At 44.8% G+C, this 14,507-nt stretch overlaps 1 long non-coding RNA gene across 1 annotated transcript in view; it reads right to left on the bottom strand.

Moving 5' to 3' along the window:
* Nucleotides 1-11,634, bottom strand: part of LOC146395490 (uncharacterized) — a 52,030-nt gene extending 40,396 nt beyond the window's left edge. The window contains exon 1 of the long non-coding RNA XR_014831170.1: nucleotides 11,545-11,634. This is a non-coding gene — a long non-coding RNA (uncharacterized LOC146395490). The remainder of the gene's footprint in view (nucleotides 1-11,544) is intronic.
* Nucleotides 11,635-14,507: the final 2,873 nt, after the last annotated feature.

The raw sequence follows: 14,507 nt of genomic DNA, 5'->3' as shown, positions 1-14,507 counted from the left end.
TCTGCCTTCTGCTCCAGAGTACCCTCATGTATGTACAACTCTGAAGTTCAGGGGAGTTAAGAGGACTGGAGGCAACTCTCAACCAATGGAGAATAAAGTAGTAAATGTTCTGACCCCATCCTCTCCACCAGGGGTGCAAATCTAGAGGATTCTGCATGCTTTGCAGCAATCCTGGCATTGGTGAGCCCCAGATGACCACTGTGACAATTTCTGTAACATCCCGAGGATGGCTTTTCCTCTGTTTCCATCTCACCCCTTCTACTTCCTCACCTCTTTCCTGAGATTACTTCCCAGGTAAACTCCCTGAGCCCTTGTCTCGGGCTCTGCTTTGGGGGAATCTCAACTAAGGTCACTGGTTGAGCAAGGCTAGGTTAGAGACTGAAGGATGCTGAATAGGATCACGAGGGCAGTGTCTGATGTTATATAGAAAAGAAAGTGGTGGACAACAGCTTCGAATGTACTGCCTCTTTATCAGATCTGGTGTTTTCTGTTGGAAGTTAGAGTGCCTGTGTGGTTCTTCTGCAGGCCCGGATCTACCTGCTCTCAGAGTCTGGCCTTTACTGGGCCAGAGCCCAGTGTGGTCACCGGTGTCACAGGTTTGAGTCCAAATGGCTTGGTCTCAAACTCCATTTTTCCTTTTGGTCAGTCATGCTTATTTCTCTGGATACCCCCTGGATTCTGGCCTTTAGTTTTCCAGATGTTCTGCCTGATCTCTGAGCCCCTTTGAAAGTCTCGTGATCACAAATTCAATGCCTCAAATTTCAGAAGTGGAACCTGCTTCCTTGAGATTAAGTCCCTTTGTGTGACTCATATCTGTCAGGAGAAGACTTGGTCAGAGAGCATTTGCCAGCCTCGTCAGATTTAGAAACTATAAAGATGATCATATATGCACTGCCCACTGCAGGAAACTGAGGAGGCCACGAGCAGCCAGCAAGGACCAGGCCTGGCCATTCTGAGCACTGGGGGTTCTGTATCTCAGGCTCACCCCAGTTGCAAAATATTAACTGCAGAAATGATCAATACTTACAGAAACAACCATTCTCTGGACTCCAAAGAATGAAATATTAGCAACCCACAGGTAGGAGGCATTTAGGGACTGAAAGCCCAGCCCTGGGGCCTGCATTTTCTCAGATCCCAGGCGCCAGGCTGACAAGCTTGCATGTCTATCCCCTCACAGCGTCTTCACAGTGCAGCTCTGGAGATTGACACTAGGCATCTTTCAGGAAGAGGAAGATGGTTCTCCTGGTCTCCTAACTGCCTCCCTTCTCCAAACCTCTCTTAGTTCTGCCTCCTCTCAAATACCTGTGACTAAACTTCTTAGTTCCACATGGCTGGGGTCATCTTTAAGGCCTCGGTCACAAACCAGGACCTAGTCACCTGTGGGCTGGTCCTGGTGGTTGGTTTTCAAGAAGAGAGAAACTTTGCTCCCCTGACAAAGCACAGAGCTGGCATTTCTCATTTCAAAAGAGCACCCAGGGAGTTCCCGTTGTGATTCAGTGGTAATGAACCCAACTAGTATCCATGAAGATGTGGGTTCTATCCCTGGCCTTGCTCAGCAGGTTATGGATCCAGCATTGCCATGAGCTGTGGTGTAGGTTGTAGATGCAGCTCGAATCTGGCACGGCTGTGTCTTAGGCTGGTGGCTATAGCTCCAATTCGACCCCTAGCCTGGGAACCTCCATATGCCGCAGGTGCTGCCCTAAAAAGAAAAAAAAAAAAAAGGAACACCCAGTCCCAACAGGAAAGAAAGCCCCTTGTGAGGAGAAATGACAGTGGGAGCCAGCAGTGGTGCCGAACATCTAGTAAACAGGAATAAGCAATGGAAATAATAGCAAATGGAGTCCAATGGGTGGAGCTGCAGGGAACCAGCTTCAACCCACAGCTGCACAAAATGGCAATTTGTTCTCAGCTGATTGTCTTACACTGGGTTTTGATTTCAGACAATGGATGAGCTAATGAAGGATGAGATTAAATTAGCTCTCCTTGGCCCACGTGCATTGAGAATGGATTAGTTATGTATTACTGGGGAGCTAGTTGCCTATTACTGCCTCTGTGATCCACTAAGAGCAGAACATTTTTTAAAACTTTCTTCGGAGTTCCCCTTGTGGTTCAGTGGAAATGAACCCAAATGGTATCTACAAGGACGAGGGGCCAATCCCTGGCCTCGCTCAGTGGGTTAAGGATCCGGTATTGCGGTGAGCCGTGGCATAGGTCACAGATGTGGCTCAGATCCACGTTGCTGTGGCGTAGGCTGGCAGCTATAGATCTGATTCAACCCCTAGCCTGGGAACCTCCATATGCCTCACTTGCAGCACTTAAAAAAATAAAAATAAAAAAAACAAACTCTTCTTCATTTGTCTGGCTGTTGGGACATGGGTAACTCAACACCTCTGAACCTCAGAAGGTGAGGAAGGAAGATACAGACTGACAAACGTTTCTTCTCTCCTTCTTACCTAGGGAGCAATTTAAACCGAATTATTTGGAGCAAGGAGATTGGAAGTGAAGGGAGTACAGCTGTGGGCCTCTGTTGTTGGAATTTTTTTTTCCTCCCAAGATGATCACCAAACTGAAACCTTGCTGACTAGTCATCTGTGCCACAGTATCCCTAGGCTCACATTAATACATCTTATAACAATTCCAAAGGCCAGCTTCCCTCAAGATGCATTTATTAGGCTATTGTTCATGACCTCTGAGGTCCCAAGTAGGTAGGAGGAGAAAATACCTACTCTGCCAAATAAACCAAGAAGGATCCTCTGGGGCTCTTAGCAAGTTATATGGCAGATGACCCCTCTGGGCCATGTCCAGTGTGGCGTGACACAGTCCAGGGTCTTAGATGAATGAAAGCTGTCCTCCTAACATGGAAGACTATAGGTGAAACAGTGGAAACTCAGTGTTAGCATAATTCCCCAAGTCCTGCATTCATTCGCTTGTTCACTAAGGATTTATTGACACCCTATTATGCAACTAATTCTGTGCTTTAAGCTCTGGTTGATTCCAAGCAGCATTAAGACAAGTCTTCACCCTCCAGAAGTTTGCCATCCAGCAGAGAACTAACCCAAACATCTAAAAAGAGAAATTCAAAAGCAAATACAGTAAAAGGAATGATTCGAAAGATACCACCAAGCAGAATAGTTAGTACATGGGGGGTCAGAATAACCATCCATCACAGCTTGGAAAGGGAGAAAAATCATCTGAAAAACCCCATCTCAGCTTAGTTTCTCATTCAAAGGAATAGAGACCCATCACTAAAAGGAATTTCAAATTCTGCTAGCCTCTCCCAGGAGCATGAAGGGGTGCAACTTAAAACCTACAGTTATGTTTAAAAACAATTCATGGAGTTCCCATCGTGGCTCAGTGGTTAATGAATCCCACTAGGTTGCAGGTTCGATCCCTGGCCTCGTTCAGTGGGTTAAGGATCTGGCGTTGCCGTGAGCTGTGGTATAGGTTGTAGACTCAGCTCAGGTCCTGCATTGCTGTGGCTCTGGCGTAGGCTGGTGGCTACAGCTCCGATTCGACCCCTAGCCTGGGAACTGCCATATGCCGAGGGAGTGGCCCAAGAAATGGCAAAAAGATAAAAATAATAATAATAAAATTAAAAAATAAATAAAAACAATTCCTTCTTCTCCTTTCTGGTTGTCCCACATTCAGAGAGGCAAATGTTCTCAAACCTTAATTCTTCCCATAGGAAGAAGACAGGTCAGGAAGCCCCAGCCCTTCCCTATTCATCCAACTTCTCTACTGAACCACTCCTCTCACTTGGTAACATAAAACCTAGGAAAGGGCTGGTCAATGACAGGATTCTTCTTAGAGGGCAAAGGACCAAGAGGATGCAGGGCACACAAGTGCTCTTCAAAGGCCATTTGTTTAGGGTGGGGTAGAGGAAAGGGAACACAACAGTGTCATATACTTTTTTTCCTATCACTAGTAAGGACAGGATCAGCCATCCATAGAAGTTGCTGCAGTGTATACACTATCAGAGGTGGTCAGAGAGATAAGATGCTGGCAGCCATGGTCTCCTAGAGGAACAGCATTTAATATTCATATTTAATTCCAACATTTGAACTGTGATTTAGCCAAGCAATCCTGAACCTACTTATTTTGACTTAATAGGCTTAGGAATGTTCATCAGTTCAATGTATACTTGCTATAAAAATCATGCACACACTATCTGCGTGAAGCAGAAGGATCATCTCTAACATGTGTTTTTGCTCCCTGTTCATTTGTTTTGGCTTCTGCTAACTTTCCTTGCAAAGAAGGAATAGTAGTCACCAATGTCTCATGGAAAAAAAGGTTTGAAAGAAAAGTTTTTCCTACTTTAGCTTATGCACTTCTAACTGGCAAAAGACTTACTCGTATCTAAATTTTGGTTTGAGTTCATGGAACCCTGACAAAATCTGTGGCCATTTCCCTACCCAAAGCAGTAATTATTGGAATTGGAAATCCAGCGTAGCTATGCCAATCTGTGAAAGCCGGGTAAGGCCCAAAATGACAAGTCAATCTCTTGAGAGAGAAACATGAGAAAAGCAGTAGTTGTTCTTCATAGTGCCTAGAACTGGTCAGGAAAATATATGTATGGTTTTCTACCACTTTCCAAAAGAAAAAAATTATTCACTGCTGTATACAACTGTCATCATCAACTGGTAAAATACTGGAAACTTAGTAAATTGACATTCTGGTTTATACATCAATTTCCTGTGAGTTAGGTTAGTGGAAATCGATACCCCTAAATCAGGAAAAAAAAAAAAAATCAGTTTCTAAACTGAAGATCAGCTCTTAGACTATTATCTGGCCTGGGGAACCCAGTGTATATATCTGCATTATTAAAAAAAAAATTTTTTTTTAGATGCAGATTTAGTCTTTATATCTGGTTCCTGGCACAGAGCACCTAAATGTGGAATTTCCTAAGTAACAGGATATCTTTTGTTATTCATAAAGAGGATCTTTGAACCCCACCCTAGTTAATGCTAATGAGAAGAATCAAGCTAAGGCCCCCAGGTAGCTACAGAAGGGGTGTGGTGGTGCTCAAGCAAAATTACAGGGTTGGACCTTTCAGCCCCAGCTGCCTCCTGGAAGGAGAGAAGAGCTGGAGATAGAGTTCAATCACCAATGGCCAATGATTTAATCAATCACACCTACATGAAGAAGGTCCTATAAAAACTCTTGAGGACATTCCCTAATGGTTCAGTGGGTTAAGGATCCAGCATTGCCACAGCTGTGGCACAGGTTTGATCCCTGGCCCAGAACTTCCACAAACCTTGGGCATGGCCAAAAACACAACAAAACAAACAAAACTCTTAAATAAAGGAGATTCAGAGAGAGCTCCTGGGTTGGTAAGCACATGAAAGCCCTGGGAGGGTGGCGCCCCTGGAGAGGGCATGGCAGCTCTGTGCAGCTCCCATACCTCGCCCGCCCTATACATCTCTTCTATTTGGCTGTTCCTGCCTTATCTCCTTTAGAGTAAACCTGTAATTGTAAGTGCTTTCCTGAGTTCTGCAAGTCATTCTGGTGATTATGGAAACTGAAGAGTTGTGGGAAACCTTGAATTTGATGTCAACTGAGCAGAAGTGCAGGTGCCTGCAGACCCCATTTACAGCATCTGAAGTGGGGACATTACCGTGGGGCTGAGGCCTTAACTTGTAAGTTCTGTGCTAATTCCAGATAGTGTCCAAACTGAATTAAATTGCAGGCCATCCAGTTGGGGTTGAAGAATTGGGGAGGTGATGTTGGAATAACATAGTTGGTGTCTGAAAAAAAAACCTCAGTATTCCTTCCAGATTGTTCTTTTTTTTCCTTTGCTTTTTAGAGCCACACCTGTGGTATACCAAAGTTCCCAGGCTAGGGGTCGAATGGAGCTGTAGCTGCTGGCCTACACCACAGCCACAGCCAACACAGGATCTGCAACCTACACCACAGTTCACGCAGGATCCTTAACCCACTGAGAGAGGCCGGGGATTGAAATCACATCCTTGTGGGTACTAGTTGGCTTGTTACCACTGAACCATGACAGGAAAGCCTCTTGTTTTCTTAATTGGTTTCAAACTTATAAAAAAAACATTCTCACTAGATCACAAAGGCAGAAGTGTTTGAGACACACCCATCTAAAGCAAGAGGGTCTGGGGGTCCCTATTGCCCAGGTGTAGGGGCAATGCTGCTCGCTCCACTGTAATTCCTGGGACCTGCACACCTGTAAGCAGAGACTCTTGAGAAAAGGGAACCATAAGACCCATGAGTCTCTTGCCCAATGGGATAGCTGAACAAGTGGCAAACCATGCCTCAACAAGGCTGGCAGTCTGCCAAATCACTCCAGCCTGGCAATCTAGGTTTCCAAAGTCCATACCACCCAGGAAGACAAGCTAAGTCACATCTGTGACTGGCCAGACTGGGAGCAGTGGACTAGGGCCAGGGTGTCTTGGCTTGTTCCAATTTGACAGGTGCTCCCCGCCCACCCCAGGGTCTCCTGTCCTGCCTACTGGCTCTGCCCACTGCTGAGGATGTGACTCGCAGGAGACGCAGAAGCAAAAGAAGAGGACAGAGGGGTTCTGTGGGCAAGGCCTCTTTCAAATACACCAATTATCCTTCCTCTGCACTTGACAAAGCAGCTAATTCTTCTCCTGATTAGAGGTCATCCTGAGTTATTAATAAATTGTTAATAGCTCACAAACAGCTCCCACATTTCACGCTAGGAAGCGAAATGACCAGGAACTCCTTGTCAAGTCATCATCACGCATGGTGTACAGATTTGAGGATTGAAATAATGGCAGAACCATTTGGAGTTTGCCATCACCTGTGTCCAGCGGGAATTACCAGAAATGGGATACCAAGGAGAGAGCTCAAGAAGAGGACAGGAGAGCACATTTGTTACCCCTTTCCTCTTTGTAAGGTGGTTTTGATGTCACTTGGTCTACCCATAGGACCTCCCAGCACAGCTGTGCAGCTTCAACAAGATGCTGCCTGGGGAAGAGCCTGGAAAAGATGGTGGGCCTGAGATCCACACCCCTCATCACTCAGCCACCCATGGAAAATACTTCCTCCTTGAGAGTCATGCCACCCACCCAACATCCCTTTTCTACTCATCTCCGTCGCCACTGGTCACTGCCCAGATGCATCAAGGTCTTGCTCTTCCTTCCCATCCTCAGACCTACCCCTTTCGTAGGGAAATCCAGTGGCTAATGATCCCTCCAACTCCCCGGCCCTGTGCTTTCCATCTTGAGTTTGCAGAAGTTACATGTGGGAACTTTTTTCAAATGCAGGCTCTTTGGCCAGGTCCCAGTGATTCTGCCTCAGTAGACAGGAGTATGCCTCAGTCTGTAGGTGATGCTGATAGAGATGGTCCCAGAGTCACAGAGAAGCTCTCTGTTTTTTCAATTTCTTGACCTTGTCAGGGAAATTGACCTAGGCCTTCCCAGAAGTCTTAAAGAAGGCTAGGTCACTTCTATTTTTAAGGATTCCAATTTTTTTTTTGTCTTTTTGCCTTTTCTAGGGCCGCTCCCATGACATATGGAGGTTCTCAGGCTAGAGGGTCTAATCAGAGCTGTAGCTGCCAGCCTATGCCACAGCAACGCGGGATCCAAGCCATATCTGCAACCTACACCACAGCTCACAGCAACACCAGATCCTTAACCCACTGAGAAAGGCCAGGGATCAAACTTGCAACCTCATGGTTCCTAGTTGGATGGATTCATTAACCACCGCGCCATGACAGGAATGCCATCCAATGTATTTTTTAAATGATTTGCTCTAGAGCTTTTTTTTTTTTTTTTTTTTTTTTTGTCTTTTTAGGAGTGCACCTGCAGCATATGGAAATTCCCAGGCTAAGGGTCGAATCTGAGCTACAGCTGCTGGCCTACACCACAGCAACAGCAACACCAGATCCGAGCCACATCTGCTACCTACACCACAGCTCACTTCAATGCCAGATCCTTAACCAATTGAGCAAGGCCAGTGATTGAACCCATATCCTCATGGATCCTAGTTGGGTTCGTTAACTGCTGAGCCACGATGGGAACTCCCCAAAATATATATATATTTTTTTTTTTGTCTTTTTTGTCTTTTGTCTGTTGTTGGTTGTTGTTGTTGCTATTTCTTGGGCCGCTCCCGCGGCATATGGAGGTTCCCAGGCTAGGGGTTGAATCAGAGCTGTAGCCACTGGCCTACACCAGAGCCACAGCAACGCGGGATCCGAGCCGCATCTGCAACCTACACCACAGCTCACGGCAACGCCGGATCGTTAACCCACTGAGCAAGGCCAGGGACCGAACCCGCAACCTCATGGTTCCTAGTCGGATTCGTTAACCACTGCGCCATGACGGGAACTCCCCCAAAATATATTTTAAATGAAGGAATGTCAAAACAACGTTATGAAAAAAGATTTTTTTTGCTTTTTAGGGCTGCACATGCGGCATGTGGCAGTTCCCAGCCTAGGGATTGTATTGGAGCTGCAGCTGCCAGCCTACGCCACAGCCATGCCAGATCCTTAACCCACTGAGCAAGGCCAGGGATTGAACCTGTGTCCTCAAGGATACTAGTTGGATTTGTTACCGCTGAGCCACAACAGGAACTCCCTATGATAAATTTTGAATGCTTATATAAATAGGTGTACACACACACACACCTGCCTTTGGGGTAAAGAGCAAGTCTAAACATGAAGCCCTCCCTGAAGAGGTTAGCCTCGGGGCATGTGTATAATGGTCCTGAAGCGTCCCTCAGACCAGACCCAAAGCCTTGAGGAAGTTCAGCATCCACTGGCAGGTCTTCTCACCAGCTCTTGTGCACCATCTTTTTGCTCAGCACTCCCAGCTGGTAGGGGCCAGAGTGAGAAAAATTTAGACATGAGACAAAGCAGCTGTGTGGCTACATGGAAGGTTGCCTCCCTGCAGTTTTGTTCAACTCATAGCCAATTGTATTGAGATGTAGGTAAGACCATGCGCCCCGTGGGTAGGTGTGTATATGGGCCCCCCATGGCCAACCACCCAGGGAATAGGTGGGTCTCTGTTGCAAGACATGTTTCCTTGAAAACTCCATCTTGTCCTTCTTTACTTTCTCCCATCTTCTTGTCTTACTTTATCCCATCTTCCTTCTTGGAGAAACAGTCACAGTGCTGGTAAATGACTTAAGCTTAAGAGCAAAGACCTAAAGGCATAAGTGACTTAAGTTTAAGAACTGTTATGTGCCTAGAGGTCAGAGTAAGAGCTTAACCCTTTACCACCTAAGTGGCTTTCTAAACAAACCCTGTATCATCCACCCATAGCCACTCCTCACTGGATCTCACAATAAAAGCAGTGTGGTTTCTTGAGGCAGAGTGCTCTTGGTCCCTGAGATCTGGAGTTCCCCGGCGCTCTTGGTCCCTGAGAACTTGAGTCCCTGGCTCCCACCTTTACTTAAGATAAATGTCTCTGTGTCTTGTTTTATGTTAACTATTTTTCCTTAAGTTCCGCAGCACCCGTTCTTCAGCCCCATCCTGCTGAGCTGGCCCCGGCAGGTCTCTAACATAAACTTTAAGGGGACAGGAGGGAAAACTGGTGAAAAAAGTCAAGGCAACAATAATTAATGTGGGCTTATAGAAAAGGCTCAACTACCAGCTCCCTGCACATTTTTGTGGAAGAAGTGAAGTCACCAAGAATTTCTCAGAGGAAAGGATGAAAGGAAAAGTATTAACATCCATCAAATGCTTCCCCCAAGTCACTCCTGGGGTGCTTGCATTTCTTTTTTTAAACAGCTGCACCTGTGGCATATGGAAGTTCCCAGGCAAGGGGTGAAATCAGAGTTGCAGCTGCTGGCCTATGCCATAGCAACGTAGGCTCTAAGTTGCATATACAACCTACACCACAGCTTGCAGCAACGCTGGATCCTTAACCCACTGAGCATGTCCAGGGATCAACCCCTCAATCTCACAGAGACAGTGTCAGGTCCTTAACCCACTGAGCCACAATGGGAACTCCAGGGGGCGTGCCTGCATTTTACATTTACTTTTCATTACAGCTTTCTAAATGTATTAGGTTGAACCATATGAAACTCCCATTTCCATGGGTCAAAAATGGTTGCCTTTTGGCAATTTCATATGGTTAAATCTAATATTTGAGACATTGGGAAGCAGGTGAACACATAAGATTTTGGAAGCTAAGGAACAGAGATTGACCCAGACTGGAAAAGTTTGACCAGACAGTGGTTGGCCCTACTGCATAGAGAGCAGGGCAGGGAGTGATATTAACAATTCTCTGATGAATCGATATGACATGATTTCTTCCCTGTCCTACTGCCCCCAGTTGGCTCCCCCACCCCCCACCTGCCTGGAAGGCTCTTCCCCCAGATAGATGCATAATTTCCTCCTTCACATCCTCTGATCTTCATTCAAGTCTCATCTTCTCAGCGAGGCCTCCCTGCCTATTCTTACTCCTAGGAATGCTCTAGCCCCTTTCTTGCCTTATTTTTCTCATAGCGACTGTCTTAATTCTGTTTAGTATTGACCCCACCTCCCCAACTAGAAAATAAATTCTGTGAGTGCAGGGGTCTTTGTCCTCTCCTGTGGCCCCATGCTGCTTAGCATGTAGTGCATGCTTGTAAGTGATTACGGAGTAAATGAGCAGATGAGCCGCTGATGAAGTCCTAACACTCCATCTACGTTGCTACTGAAATAGTCAAAACTCACATAAACAGAGAAGCACATGACAACTGTGACTAAGACCATGACTCAGTGAATTACATAAAACCATCATTCTCATCACTCTCATTGCATATAACCCTGGCCTCTGTGCTTGTTTCCTTGGTACTACAAACAGCTATCCTCTAAGATCTCCATTAGGGAGTTCTGTATGGTTCTGGCTTTCTTTTGAGAAAATAGGAGATTCAGCTACAAAAAGGTTGAGGTTGCACAGCCCTGAGGGGCCAACTGGGGGCAGTAGGACAGGGAAGAAAGCGCACCGTTGAACTCTGAACTCTTGTTTTGGGAGAGGCAATCTATTTGGGGGCATCAAAATGGGAAGATGATTGACAGCATCTGCCAGTGATGCTTTCTGGTCCTGCCACCATGTTGAAAACCTTTCTGCAGCTGTCAGCAAAAAGCTGTTTCAAAGCCTGTTATAAGAACGCATCTCCATTCCTTTGAGCCTCATCATTTTCAGCTGGGCTTCTCTGCAGCAGTGCTGACCACAGTCCAGCTACACGAGGCATTTCAAACCAGGACACATATCCAGGACTTACAATTCCAGAGAGCAAGAGAGTAAGTTCATTTAAGTGGACAGAACCACTCTTTGCCCCCAGGGTCTGCTGGGTCTAACAGGCATTCTGGAATAGATTCTTTCACATTCATAATCTTGAATAATTTTCAAAATCATTCTCCCTACCCCCTAGTACTAGAAAGAACAGGCTATAGGATGTTTCTCTCATTTAAAACATGCATTGAGAAAGACCTGGAACTGGTGATAATGTTAAAAAAAGAGAAAGAAAAAAGAGAAACTGCTAGCTTTCTTGTTTAGAAGTTGAGCTTAAATCCTCAAACAATCTACCATGAGCACGGCGGCTTAAAACAACAAAAATGTATCCTCTTACAGTTCTGGAGGCTAGAAGTCCAACAGAGGTCTCACTGGGTTTAAAATCAAGGTATTGGCAGAGTTTCTTCTGGAGGCTCCAGCAGAGAACTTACTTCCTTGCCTCTCCTGGTATTTAGAGGCTTCCAACACGCAATGGCTCATGGTCCTCTTTCCTATCTTCAAAACCAGCACCAGCTGGCCAAGTTCTTCTCCCATCCCAACCCTCTGACTCTCCTTTTCTGTCTCCTTCTTCAACTTTGAATGACCCTGTGATTCTATTGGACCCAGCTGGGTAACCTAGGCAGCGCTCCTTATCTTAATGTCTGCTGATGAGCAACCTTAATTTCATCTGCAATTTTTTTTTTTTTTTTTTTTTTTGCCTTTTCTGGGACCACTCCAATGGCATATGGAGGTTCCTAGGCTAGTGGTCTAATAGTAGCTGTAGCTATCGGCCTATGCCAGAGCCACAGCAATGTGGGATCCAAACTGCGTCTGCAACCTACACCACAGCTCACGGCATTGCCAGATCCTTAACCCAAGGCCAGGGATCGAAACTGCAACCTCATGGTTGCTAGTCAGATTCATTAACCACTGTGCCATGACAGGAACTCCTCATCTGCAATCTTAACATCCCTCTGCCATGTCACCTAACACAGTCACAGGTTGCTCTGGGAATAGAACATAGGCAACTTTGGGGGGCCATTATTTTGCGTACCATAAAGAGGGAGATTACAATGGGCCTTGTCACCATTTGTGAGGAGTTTTCTCTTTAGCCTAAGGATAGAGGGTCATGAAAGGGATTTAAGTAAATGAATAACGTGATCTTACTGTGTTTTAGGCTGAAGTGTTGTGTTCTTTTTTTCTGTAGTTTGGAAATGGGGATGGGGGGCTGTCAAATGGAACTCCAGGATATTAGGTTTTGGAGAAAGGCCTGTCCAGGGAGCAGAGGAGGAGAAACTGTGGGTGCAGTACTTCAGATGGACACCTGTACCCCAGTTCCCAAACCTCACCCCCACTCAAGTCTACACCTAATAAGTTGAAAGTCTACCGTAAACGCAATAGTCCCATTACTTACTACCAACCCACAGTCACTTCCCCCTCTCTATGGAGTCAGGCTGGATCAGAGTTTATTGGGTAGGAAGTCAGAGAACTGCCACTTCGAGGGGGGAAACACACACACCCTATCCTTGGCGTCTCTTGGTTTCTTTCTACCTCCCTGCACTGGCATGAACAGCTTGAAGCATATCACCTGTCTCTAACCCAGACTCCTTTTGATAAGACAATTCAGGAAATACACCTCTACCTCTTTATCTGTTTTTTTCATGGAGAAGAATTTCCCCAAATCCTTAAGGTCTTCTTTAAATTGCAAGAATAAGATAAAGTATTAAAAGCATTTTACTTTAAAAGGAAGAACTTTCTAGAACTTCTATTCTAAAACTATAGAATTACTAGGAGCCAAGCCTCCCTTGTAAACGACAAATGCAACAGGATGGAGAGCTGGGTCAAGTATCTCTTTCAACTGCACTTGGTTAATTAGCCTGATTGTTCTACTATCTACAATCAACTGTCCCTACCAGCTGTTTGGTTTACAGAACAAATGCCAATCCTTCGAAAACTTTACTCCTTATCTTGGTTGAATAGTATAATCAACATTGAAGGACAGGGGCCTCTCCAGTCCTGTGCCTCCCCACACCCCTAGGACCAGGGGCTGGCACCCCACCACAAGTTCTTTGATTTTTTCCCTTTTCTTTCATTGGTCTTAGAGGACACAGACCACCCCAGCCCATTCTAATTCCACCCCATGGCCTTACCTACCTCATTCATTTGCTGGTTTCCACAGCCTACTGATCGTTATCTCACTCCACCCCAGGTCTCTAAGACCCAGGACAAATCTACCTGGCAGATTCTTCCATCCCCTCCACAACATGGTATGAATAGGGGACTTGGAGTCTCAGAAACTGGGTCCCCAAATTCTGATATTTATGAAGTGCCTTCACTAGCTGTATGATAATAATACTGACTTATTATGAGGATTAAATTAGTTCATGCATGTAAAAACATGTGAAAGAGTGCTATTCAAAGTTCGTCTTATGGAAACCCTCCTACACCTGGTAGGAATGTAAATTGGTACAGCCACTATGGACATCAGTATGGAAGTTCCTTAAAAAACTAAAAGTAAAGTTACCATATGATCCTACAATCCTATTCCTGAGTATATATCCAGAGAAAACTATAATTCAGAAAGATACATGCATCCCAATGTTCATGGCAGCACTATTTACAATAACCAAGACATGAATGTCCATTGACAGATGCGTGGATGAAGATATGTATATACATACACACACACACGTTATATATTTATATACAGATAAACATTGGGATACTACTCAGCCATAAAAAAGAATGAAATAATGCCAGTTGTAGCAACATGGATGGACCTAGAGATTATCATACTAAGTGCTGTAAGCCAGACAAAGACAAATATCATGATATCAGTTATATGTGGAATCTTAAAAAAAAAAGAGAAATACAAATGAACATATTTACAAAACAGAAATAGACACAGAAAACAAACTTAGGGTTACCAAAGGGGAAGGGGAAGGGATAAATTAGGAGTTTGGCATTAGTATAAACACATTCCTATGGAGAAAATAGATAACTATTAAGGACCTACTGTGCAGGGAACTATACGTAATATTTTGTAATAACTTATATGGGAAAAGAATTTGAAAAGGAATGTGTGTGTGTGTGTGTATATAAATGAATCACTGTATACCTGAAACTAACACATTGTAAATCAACTGTACTTCAATTTTTAAAAATTCTTAAAAGAAAAAAGTGTATTTTATAGACCAATGCCATCCACAAATTTTTTGCTACTAGCCTGCAACTAGATCAATATGAAAGTATAATTAAGTAGAGAAACTTCGATCAATGAACTTATAAAGCAAAAAGAAAGCTCATTTGTCACATTACAAA

Source organism: Sus scrofa, chromosome 16, assembly GCF_054392235.1.
Source record: "Sus scrofa isolate SSC_HxYL_T2T_F1_AM1 chromosome 16, Sscrofa_HxYL_maternal_Yorkshire_Landrace_v2.0, whole genome shotgun sequence".
In the NCBI taxonomy this organism is placed as follows: Eukaryota; Metazoa; Chordata; class Mammalia; order Artiodactyla; family Suidae; genus Sus; species Sus scrofa.
This window is presented reverse-complemented; position numbering and strand designations above follow the sequence as displayed.